Source organism: Triticum aestivum, chromosome 7A (genome assembly GCF_018294505.1).
Source record: "Triticum aestivum cultivar Chinese Spring chromosome 7A, IWGSC CS RefSeq v2.1, whole genome shotgun sequence".
In the NCBI taxonomy this organism is placed as follows: domain Eukaryota; kingdom Viridiplantae; phylum Streptophyta; class Magnoliopsida; order Poales; family Poaceae; genus Triticum; species Triticum aestivum.
Window position 1 is genome coordinate 246,419,033 of NC_057812.1, and position 12,466 is coordinate 246,431,498.

A 12,466-nucleotide genomic window follows, 5' to 3' on the forward strand; every position below is an offset into this window, starting at 1 on the left:
CAACCGGACTATAATGCTTTAACACTTTCACTTAGCCATAGGAGCTTGACAATGGGACTATTTAGGTAGCCCCTGGTGGCGACTGCGCTCGCCCGAATTTGGGGCGCGTATGTGCCTGGCCGGGAAACGACCCTTCGTTAATGCGGAGGAATCCTACAGATTCCGGAGAGTCATCGAGTGGTTGACCAGTCTCACGCCATATCATGACAGTCGGTTTTCGGCTTTCTCTACTGAGGTGCTCACCTGGACGAACCAGGGCACAATCGCAGTAGTTCTCCTGGTGCCGCCTTAGCCGATAGAGCGGAACGTAAGGCGGCCGAACACAGGAGCCGGGCAACCCAACATTTGACCAAAATCATGACTCGGAGCTGATGCATATAAGGCCAATCTCGCGACACCGAACACTCCCTAAGGTATTCGGTCTGTATGAGAGAGGGCGAGGTGACGCTCTGAGGTATAAGCCCCTAGTGTCCAGGTATGCGCAAGAATTCTGACGTGGCCACATGCCAAGACACCAGCCTCCTCCTTGGTCATAGAACCAGGGGATGTGTATCAACAAGAGACAATAAAAAAGGTTTACGCAGGGTCTTAATCTGAAAAGAATCCTTGGAACGGGTCCCTACTGCACGTCTGCGCCTGTGTCTCCATTGTGCCGTATCCTAGACGGGCGCAGCACGACGTTCATCTGTAAAAAGAGAGCAACTAAGTTGAAAAAAGGGGCGTACCGAACAAAAGTTATATGAAATAAACAAGGTGTAAAGTAAAATATGAAAAATTGAGCTTTAGTGTCTCTTATTTTATACGTGTGAAGCCCCTAGTGCAGGGGTATATGGCCACTAAGCCTTTATCAATGATACTTTTGTGCCGGACTCGTCTATCTGTGTTCGTGGTCTTAATGACCTCTTCCGATGTTCTGGCTGGTGAAGCCATTGTATTGTGGGGCTGTTAAAGCGGCCGCACAATCCTCCACTTGGGGGAGGTGTTCTCACTGCTTCCCCTTTAAGGAGATGATGCCGCGTGGACCGGGCATCTTAAGCGTAAGAGATGCATAATGCGGTATTGCGTTAAAGCGGGCGAAAGCTTCGTGTCCCAGTAGTGCTTGATAGCGACTTGAGAATGGGACGATGTGGAAAGTCAGCTTTTCGCGACGGAAGTTATCGGCAGAGTCGAAAATAACCTCGAGCTAGAGAAAACCCATGCAATGGGTGTCCGGACCTGGCGTTACTCCTTGAAAGGAGGTTTTGCTGTGGCGAATTCTTTTTGGGTCGATCCCCATGTGGCGGATTGAGTCCTGATATATCAGGTTGAGTCCGCTGCCACCGTCCATAAGGACATTTGAAAACTGGAGTCCGCCAATTATTGGATCGAGTACCAGGGCAATCCAGCCTGGGTTCCTGACACTTCTAGAATAATCCAGATGATCAAAGATGATTGGATTTGACAACCAGTGGCGGGATTCCTTTGGGATAGGCCGTGGGACGCGTACCTTTATGGGCGCCACACGTTTTGTTATGTGGAGTAAGTTTACTGTTTTTACTTCTTGTGGGAAATTCTTTTGTTTCCTGGTACTCTGCTTTTGGGGTTCGTCCTCATCTTCGCTTGGTGTGTCGAGCCCCTTGTGTTCGGCGTTGAGTCTGCCGGATTGTTTGAAAACCCAACAATCTCTATGGGTATGGTTAGCAGGCTTTCAGGGAGTGCTGTGTATTTGACATATCCTATCCAAGATTTTGTTTAGGTTGGATAGGTCGTCCCTGTTATCTTGGAGGGGCGGCTTTTTCTGATTCTGTCGTGAGCTTTTGAATCCGGCGTTGACTGCCGTGCTCTTCGGACTTTTTTCCTTAGTTCGGCGACGGTCCTTATTGCGTCGCGGTTTTCCGTTTCCATCCCTAGTTTCAGATGTACTTGGGTCACTGGTGCTGCATCTTGCCAACCAGCTGTCCTCTCCTGCGCAAAAGCGGGTCATGAGGCTTGTTAGTGCGGCCATTGTTCTTGGCTTTTCTTGGCCGAGGTGTCTGGCGAGCCATTCGTCTCGGACATTATGCCTGAAAGCCGCTAAGGCTTCAGCGTCCGGATAGTCGACTATCTAATTCTTTTTAGTAAGAAATCTATTCCAGAATTGCCGAGCTGACTCTCCGGGCTGTTGAGTTATGTGACTAAGATCGTCTGCATCCAGAGGGCGGACATAGGTCCCTTGAAAATTTGCTTGGAAAGCGTCCTCGAGCTCTTCCCAACTTCCGATTGTGTTTTCAGGAAGGCTTTTGAGCCAATGCCGGGCTGGCCCTTTAAGCTTGAGGGGTAAGTATTTTATGGCGTGGAGGTCATCTCCTCTAGCCATATGTATGTGGAGGATATAATCCTCGATCCAGACTCCAGGGTCTGTTGTTCCATCATATGCCTCTATGTTTACGGGTTTGAATCCCGCTGGAAATTCATAATCCAGGACCTCATCGGTGAAACATAGGGGGTGTGCGGCACCCCTGTATTTGGGTGTGCCAGATTCTGATAATGGCTTTATTGCATTGCTTATGATATCTTGCTTTCTTGGCCCGTAAATGGACCTGGCTGGGCCATGATGCGAATCCTTAAGTGGGTCGCATGCCGGCTTAAGTGCGGCGCTGCTTGCCGCTTTATGCTGGCCATGGGGTCGTCTATCCGACCGTGTGGCTTTCTCACTTTTGGAAAGCGAGGGCTCTAAGGCCTCCTCGTCGAATTCAGGCAGTAGCTTTCTCTTCGGATAGCTTTTAGTGCGACGACTGTCGCCGTATTTGTCTGCGGTATTGATTACTTTACTCCATCTGATCCTGAGTGCATCTTCCACAGTTTTTAGCTTCCGCTTCTGCTTTTTCAGGCTGCGTGCGGTTACAACGAGCCGTTTGTGGAGGTTCTTCTGCTTCGTGGGGTTGTCCGGCGTAGGGTCGTCCGGAATGCCATTTTCGCCGGGGGAGGGATGTTTGGTTTCTCTATCCGGGTTGTCCTGTTGGGACGGTTGCTCTAAGGCATGCTCGTCGTCTACCGACTCATCCTGTTCTATGGCTGGGTCTTTATGGAGGCATGGCTTGGGTCGGCGTTTATGCTGACGCTTTGATTGTTTTTCGAGAGATCGATCCCTCTTTCCATCCCCGTTTTCCTCGTTGTTGCTTCCTTTAGGGGTATCCACCATGTACACATCATGAGATGAGGTGGCTGTCCAATGCCCTATAGGCGTTGGTTCTTGGTTGTCTCCTACATCGTCGTCCATACCGTCGATGTCTTCGGAGTCAAAGTCGAGCATGTCGGTTAAGTCGTCGACAGTGGCTACGAAGTGGGTGGTGGGTGGGTTTTGAATTTCTTCATCATCCGAATCCCATCCTTGCTGACCGTAGTCCGGCCAGGGCTCTCCTGATAAAGAGAGAGACTTTAGCGAATTCAGGATGTCACCGAAGGGCGAGTGCTGAAAGATGTCTACGGCGGTGAACTCCATTATCGGCGCCCAATCGGATTCGATCGTTAGGGGCGCGGGGGGCTCGGAGTTCGGAAAGGAATCCGGCTCCTCGGAGTCACGGGCCATGCGGAGTGCGGGTCTGGAGTTCGGCTCGATCGCCTCTAAGATAGCAGCCCCTGAGGCAGCGTCCAACCGCTGATCCTCGATCGGTGCAGTAGGCTCCGAATCAATGGTCGGAACCGATGCGTGTGCGGCCTCCAAGGCGCTGTTCGGCGGCAGAGCTATATCATGCCCATTAAGACAGTGCAGCGCGCTTGGCTGTGGCTCGAATCCGTCGAAGATCAAGTCCCCGCGGATGTCAGCCATGTAGTTTAGGCTTCCAAACCTGACCTGATGGCCAGGGGCGTAGCTCTCGATCTGCTCAAGGTGGCCAAGCGACTTGGCCCGCAGTGCGAAGCCGCCGAAGACGAAGATCTGTCCGGGGAGAAAAGTCTCACCTTGGACTGCATCATTGTTGATGATGGAAGGAGCCATCGGGCCTAAAGGCGACGACATAGAGGAACTCTCAATGAAAGCACCAATGTCGGTGTCAAAACCGGCGGATCTCGGGTAGGGGGTCCCGAACTGTGCGTCTAGGCCGGACGGTAACAGGAGGCAAGGAACACGATGTTTTACCCAGGTTCGGGCCCTCTTGATGGCGGTAAAACCCTACGTCCTTCTTGATTAATATTGATGATATGGATAGTACAAGAGTAGATCTACCACGAGATCAAGGAGGCTAAACCCTAGAAGCTATCCTATGGTATGATTATTGTATGATGAAGTTGTCCTATGGACTAAAACCCTCCGGTTTATATAGACACCGGAGAGAGTTAGGGTTACACAAAGTCGGTTACAATGGTAGGAGATCTTGAATAACCGCATTGCCAAGATTGCCTTCCACGCCAAGGAAAGTCCCGTCCGGACACGGGACAAAGTCTTCAATCTTGTATCTTCATAGTCCTGGAGTCCGACTGAAGGTATAGTCCGGCTACCCGAACACCCCCTAATCCAGGACTCCCTCACATATGCTCCCTATCGCTACCTTATTACTTATGTCATTTCAGAGTACTATAGTTTTTTGTGAGATGCATGCTTGTCCTGTTTATTCACTTCTCTCATATATATTGTTCTTAGTATTGTTGGACTATAAAATATAGGGGGAGTGTTGATCCGAATGTGTGTGTCGTGCCATCTCTTGGTGCACACATTCTGGGGGAGCCCGTCTATATTTTGTAGTTCTTAGCTTTCTTCGTTTTATTTCTTTTCCTTGCGCAAATCCCTAGTTGTCATCAATCCACCAAAAAGGGGGAGATTGTTACGACATATCTCTCTCAAGGTAGTTTTGGTGATTGATGACAACATGTTTGCGGACTAATCTTGTGCTTTGAATAATTCACAGACTCTCCCTGGCACGAGACGCCTTCTTCCCCTCGGAGTGTATTTCAAGACGGTGTAGCTCTTTCGTTTCTTTCTCGGTGGACTAGTTGCGTAGAGGGCACCGTACTATCAAGAGGGGGTCCGCTGGGGTTTTGCATGGGTGGAATCATCACGTACACATCAGCTTCTCACCCTCCGAGCATTTCCTTTCCATTGAAGAGATCTCTCCTCTCTTCCTTGTCCTGTCTGGGTCAAAGCGGTAGTACCGCGCACCCAGCGGTAGTACCGCTGAGGAGCCAAGCGGTAGTACCGCTCCGCAACGGTAGTACCGCCCGTGGCTCCACAGAAGTAGTACCGCTGGGGGCCTGGCACCTCCGCCTTGTCCTCAACATCTTTGAGAGATTCCTTCTCTCTCGCGCGCACCCCAGTGGTAGTACCGCACTGCCTGCGGTACTACGGCTGAAGGGTCACAAGCGGCACTACCGCCCTTGACCCCACTGTCGTAGTACCGCTGGGCAGTCTAGCTCCTACCGCCTCGATTCGAGAGGTCTTTTTCTCGTGTCGGGTTTTGCGGCGCTAGTCACGGTTGTAGTGGCGGTAGTACCGTTCCAGGAGCGGTAGTACCGCCATACCACCGCGGTAGTACCGCATTTGGTTCCGTTCCCTACTAGTCTCCTCAGCGCGGCAGTACCGCTGGCTGGCGCGGTAGTACCATTGTCCTGGCAGTAGTACCGCCCCCTCTCAGCGGTAGTACCGCCCTATGCGGGGCTGGTTGGTGGGGGGCAACGGGATTGTTGCCCCCACTATAAAAGGGAGTCCCCTTCTTCCTTCTCACCTACCTCTTCCTCCCCCAAGCTCCATTTATTGCTCAAGCTCCATTAAATACTCCAAGCTCCATTTTCGCCCGATCTATCTCTCTAGCCAATCAAACTTGTTGATTTGCTCGGGAGTGGTTGAGAAGGCCCCGATCTACACTTCCACCAAGGGATTTTCGATTCCCCCACTCATCCCTAGCGGATCTTGTTACTCTTGGGTGTTTGAGCACCCTAGACGGTTGAGGTCACCTAGGAGCCATATTCCATTGTGGTGAAGCTTCGTGGTCTTGTTGGGAGCCTCCGATTAAGTTGTGGAGATTGCCCCAACCTTGTTTGTAAAGGTTCGGTCGCCGCCTTCAAGGGCACCAATAGTGGAATCACGGCATCTCGCATTGTGTGACGGCCTGAGGAGAATACGGTGCCCCTAGTGGCTTCTTAGGGAGCATTGTGCCTCCACACAGCTCCAACGGAGACGTACTTCCCCTCAAAAGGAAGGAACTTCGGTAACACATCCTCGTCTTCACCGGTTCCACTCTTGGTTATCTCTTACCTTTACTTGTGCAAGCTCTTTAGTGTTTCTTCCCTTGCTTGCTTGTATGCTTGTTGTTATTGCATCATATAGGTTTCTCACCTAGTTGCACATCTAGACAACCTACTTTGATGCAAAGTTTAATTTGGTAAAGAAAAGCTAAAAATTGGTAGTTGCCTATTCACCCCCCCTCTAGTCAACCATATCGATCCTTTCACTTGCAATGGGAGAAGTGCTTAGCTTTGGGTTCCATCTTGCGGTGCTCGATCCCAGTGAAAGAAAGGGAAACGACATGTATTGTATTGTTGCCATCGAGGATAAAAAGATGGGATTTACATCATATTGCATGAGTTTATCCCTCTACATCATGTCATCTTGCTTAAGGTGTTACTCTGTTCTTATGAACTTAATACTCTAGATGCATGCTGGATAGCGGTTGATGTGTGGAGTAATAGTAGTAGATGCAGAATCGTTTCGGTCTACTTGTCCCGGACGTGATGCCTATATAGATGATCATGCCTAGATATTCTCATAATTATTCGCTTTTCTATCAATTGCTCGACAGTAATTTGTTCACCCATCGTAACTCTTATGTTATCTTGAGAGAAGCCACTAGTGAAACCTATGGCCCCCAGGTCTATCTTCCATCATATTAATCTACCGTTATTTCCATTACCGTTTATTTTGCAATCTTTACTTTCAATCTATATCATAAAAATACCAAAAAAATACACATCTTATTATTATCATATCTATCAGATCTCACTCTTGCAAGTGGCCGTGAAGGGATTGACAACCCCTTTATCACGTTGGTTGTGAGGTTCTTATTTGTTTGTGTAGGTACGAGGTGACTCGCGCATGGTCTCCTACTGGATTGATACCTTGGTTCTCAAAAACTGAGGGAAATACTTATGCTACTTTACTGCACCACCCTTTCCTCTTCAAGGGAAAACCAATGCACTGCTCAAGAGGTAGCAACAAGCAAGGTCTAAGCTTGGGGGGAGTTGATATGTCCATTTTGCATCATGCTTTTATATCCATATTTATTGCATTATGGGCTATTATTACACATTATAACACAATCCTTATGCCTTTTCTCTCTTATTTTATAAGGTTTACATGAAGAGGGAGAATGCCGACAGCTGGAATTCTGGACTGGAAAAGGAGCAAATATTAGAGACCTATTCTGCACAACTCCAAAAGTCCTGAAACTTCATGGAGCATGTTTTGGGAATATATAAGAAATATTGGGCGAAGAAAATACCAGAGGGGGCCACTAGCCAGCCACAAGGGTGGAGGGCGCGCCCCCCCATCCTTGTGGGCCCCATGGCAGGCCTCTGATGCCCATCTTCTGCTATATGGTGTGTTTTGACCTGGAAAAAATCATAAGGAAGCTTTTGTGACGAAGCGCCACCATCTCGAGGCGGAACCTGGGCAGAACCAATCTAGGGCTCCGGCGGAGCTGTTCTGCCGGGGAAACATCCGTGTGGGAGGGGGAAATCGAAGCCATCGTCATCACCAACGTACCTCTCATCGGGAGGGGGTTCATATCCATCAAGTTCTTCACCAGCACCATCTCCTCTCAAACCCTAGTTCATCTCTTGTATTTGATCTTTGTCCCAAAACCTAAGATTGGTACCTGTGGGTTGCAAGTAGTGTTGATTACTCCTTGTAGTTGATGCTATTTGGTTTATCCGGTGGAAGATTATATTTTCAGATCCTTAATGATAATCAATACTCCTTTGATCTTGATCATGAATATGTGCTGTGAGTAGTTACGTTTGTTCCCGAGGACATGGGAGAAGTCTTGTTATAAGTAATCATGTGAATTTGGTATTCATTCGATATTTTGATGAGATGTATGTTGTCTCTCCTCTAGTGGTGTTATGTGAACGTCGACTACATGACACTTCACCATTATCTGGGCCTAGGGGAAGGCATTGGGAAGTAATAAGTAGATGATGGGTTGCTAGAGTGACAGAAGCTTAAACCCTAGTTTATGTTTTGCTTCGTAAGGGGTTGATTTGGATCCACATGTTTCATGTTATGGTTAGGTTTACCTTAATTCTTCTTTTGTAGTTGCGGATGCTTGCAAGAGGGGTTAATCATAAGTGGGAGGCTTGTCCAAGGAAGGGCAGCACCCAAGCATAGGTCCACCCTGAAGGAAATATGCCCTAGAGGCAAGAATATAGTTGTTATTTATATTTCCTTATATCACGATAAATGTTTATTATTCATTCTAGAATTGTATTAATCGGAAACTTAGTACATGTGTGAATCCATAGACAAACAGAGTGTCCCTAGTATGCCTCTACTAGACTAGCTCGTTAATCAAAGATGGTTAAGTTTCCTGACCATAGACATGTGTTGTCATTTGATGAACGAGATCACATCATTAGAGAATGATGTGATGGACAAGACCCATCCGATAGCTTAGCATAATGATCATTTAGTTTTATTGCTATTGCTTTCATCATGACTTATACATGTTCCTCTGATTATGAGATTATGCAAATCCCGAATACCGGAGGACACCTTGTGTGCTATCAAACATCACAACGTAACTGGGTGATTATAAAGATGCTCTACAGGTGTCTCCGATGGTGTTTATTGAGTTGGCATAGATCAAGATTAGGATTTGTCACTCTGTGTATCGGAGAGGTATCCCTGGGCCCTCTCGGTAATGCTCATCACTATAAGCCTTGCAAGTAATGTGACTAATGATTTAGTTGCAGGACGATGCATTACGGAACGAGTAAAGAGAATTGCCGATAACGAGATTGAACTAGGTACGATGATACCGACGATTGAATCTTGGGCAAGTAACATACCGATGACAAAGGGAACAACATATGTTGTTATGCGGTTTGACCTATAAAGATCTTCATAGAATATGTAGGGGCCAATATGAGCATCCAGGTTCTGCTAGTGGTTATTGACCAGAGATGTGTATCGGTCATGTATACATAGTTCTCGAACCCGTAGGGTCCCCACGCTTAACATTCGATGACGATTTATATTATGAGTTATGTAATTTGATGATCGAAGTTTGTTCGGAGTCTTGGATAAGATCACGGACATGACGAGGAGCCTCAAAATGGTCGGGACATAAAGATTGATATATTGGACGATATTATTCGGACAACGGATGAGTTCTGAGAGGTACCGGGCAACTATCGGAGTGCCGGAGGGTTATCGGAACTCCCCGGGGGAACTAATGGGCCTTCATGGGCCTTAGTGGAGAGAGAGAAGGGCCACAAGGGGCTGGCCGCGCCCCCCCTTGGTAGGCCAAATTGGACTAGGGGAAGGGGGCGGTGCCCCCCTTTCCTTCCCTTCCCCCTCTCCCTTCCTTCTTCCCCTTCCACCAAGTGGAATCCTACTAGGACTTGGAGTCCTAGTAGGACTCCTCTCTCTAGCGCGCCCTACAGGGGCCGGCCGGCCTCCCCCTCTCCTCCTTTATATACGGAGGTAGGGGCACCCTAGAACACACAATATTAATTGTCTTAGCCGTGTGCGGTGCCCCCCTCCACAGTTTACCACCTCGGTCATATCGTCGTAGTGCTTAGGCGAAGCCCTGCGCCGGTAACTTCATCATCACCGTCGCCACGCCGTCATGCTGACGGAACTCTCCCTCGTCCTCAACTGGATCAAGAGCTCGAGGGACGTCATCGAGCTGAACGTGTGCTGAACACGGAGGTGCCGTATGTTCGGTGCTAGGATCGGTTGGATCGCGAAGACGTTCGACTACATCAACCGTGTTACTAAACGCTTCTGCTTTCGGTCTATGAGTGTACGTGGACACACCCTCCCCTCTCGTTGCTATGCATCACCTAGACAGATCTTGCGTGATCATAGGATTTTTTTGAAATACTGCATTCCCCAACAGTGGCATCTGAGCCAGGTCTATGCATAGATGTTATATGCACGAGTAGAACACAAAGAGTTGTGGGCGATAATAGTCATACTGCTTACGACCAATGTCTTACTTTGATTCTACGGTATTGTTGGATGAAGCAGCCCGGACCGACATTACATGACCGCGTTCATGAGACTGGTTCTACCGACGTGCTTCGCACACAGATGGCTGGCGGGTGTCTATTTATCCAACTTTAGTTGAATCGAGTTTGACTATGGCCGGTCCTTGTTGAATGTTAAAACAACACACTTGACAAAAAATCGTTGTGGTTTTGATGCGTAGGTAAGAACGGTTCTTGCTAGAAGCCCGTAGCAGCCACATAAAACTTGCAACAACAAAGTAGAGGACGTCTAACTTGTTTTTGCAGGGCATGTTGTGATGTGATATGGTCAAGACGTGAGGAAATATAAATTGTTGTATGAGATGATCATGTTTTGTAAAAGTTATCGGCAACTGGAAGGAGCCTTATGGTTGTCGCTTTATTGTATGAAATGCAATGGCCATGTAATTGCTTTACTTTATCACTAAGCGGTAGCGATAGTCGTGGAAGCAATAGTTGGCAAGAAGACAACGATGTTATGATGGAGATCAAGGTGTCAACCCGGTGACGATGGAGATCACAACGGTACTTTGGAGATGGAGATCAAAGGCACAAGATGACGATGGCCATATCATGTCACATATTTTGATTGCATGTGATGTTTATTATTTATGCATCTTATTTTGCTTAGTACGGTAGTAGCATTATAAGATGATCCCTCACTAAATTTCAAGGTATAAGTGTTCTCCGTGAGTATGCACCATTGCTACAGTTCGTCGTGCCGAGACACCAGATCATGATCGGGTGTGATAAGCTCTACGTTCACATACAACGGGTGCAAGCCAGTTTTGCACGTGTAGATTACTCGGGTTAAACTTGACGACCCTAGCATATGCAGATATGGCCTCGGAACACTGAGACCGAAAGGTTGAACGTGAATCATATAGTATATATGATCAACATAGTGATGTTCACCATTGAGAACTATTCCACATCCCACGTGATGATCGGACATGGTTTAGTTGATATGGACCACGTGATCATTTAGATCACTAGAGGGATGTCTAGGTACCTCTGCAACTCCGGACGTTAAGAACGTCTGGCAAAGCAAAGCTAATGACTACTCGATAGTTCAGTGTGCCATTCTTTACGGCTTAGAACCGGTACTTCAACAACGTTTTGAACGTCATGGAGCATATGAGATGTTCCAGGAGTTGAAGTTAATATTTCAAGCAAATGCCCGGATTAAGAGATATGTAGTCTCCAATAAGTTCTACAGCTGCAAAGTGGAGGAAAATAGTTCTGTCAGTGAACATATACTCAGAATGTCTGGGTACCACAACCACTTGACTCAACTGGGAGTTAATCTTCCTGATGATAGTATCACTGAAAGAGTTCTTCAATCACTGCCACCAAGCTACAAAAGCTTCGTGATGAACTATAATATGCAAGGGATTGATAAGACAATTCCCGAGCTCTTCGCGATGCTAAAGGCTGTGGAGGTAGAAATCAATAAGGAGCATCAAGTGTTGATGGTCAACAAGACCACCAGTTTCAAGAAGAAGGGCAAAGGGAAGAAGGGGAACTTCAAGAAGAACAGGAAACAAGTTGCTGCTCAAGTGAAGAAGCCCAAGTCTGGACCTAAGCCTGAGACTGAGAGCTTCTACTGCAAAGGGACTGGTCATTGGAAGCGGAACTGCCCCAAGTATTTGGCGGATAGGAAGGATGGTAAAGTGAAAGGTATATTTGTTATACATGTTATTGATGTGTACCTTACTAATGCTCGCGGTAGTGCCTGGGTATTTGATACTGGTTCTGTTGCTAATATTCGCAACTCGAAACATGGGCTACGGATTAAGCGAAGATTGGCTAAGGACGAGGTGACGATGCGCATGGAAATGGTTCCAAAGTCGATGTGATAACCGTCGACATGCTACCTCTACATCTACCTTCGAGATTAGTTTTAGACCTAAATAATTGTTATTTGGTGCCAGCGTTAAGCATGAACATTATATCTGTATATTGTTTGATGCGAGACAATTATTCATTTAAATCAGAGAATAATGGTTGTTCTATTTATATGAGTAATATCTTTTATGGTCATGCACCCTTGATGAGTGGTCTGCTTTTACTAAATCTTGATAGTAGTGATACACATATTCATAGTATTGAAGCCAAAAGATATCAGTTTAATAATGATAGTGCAACTTATGTGTGGCACTGCCGTTTAGGTCATATTGGTGTAAAGCGCATGAAGAAACTCCAAGCTGATGGACTTTTGGAATCACTTGATGCTTGCGAACAATTGTAGCGACCACACCACAAA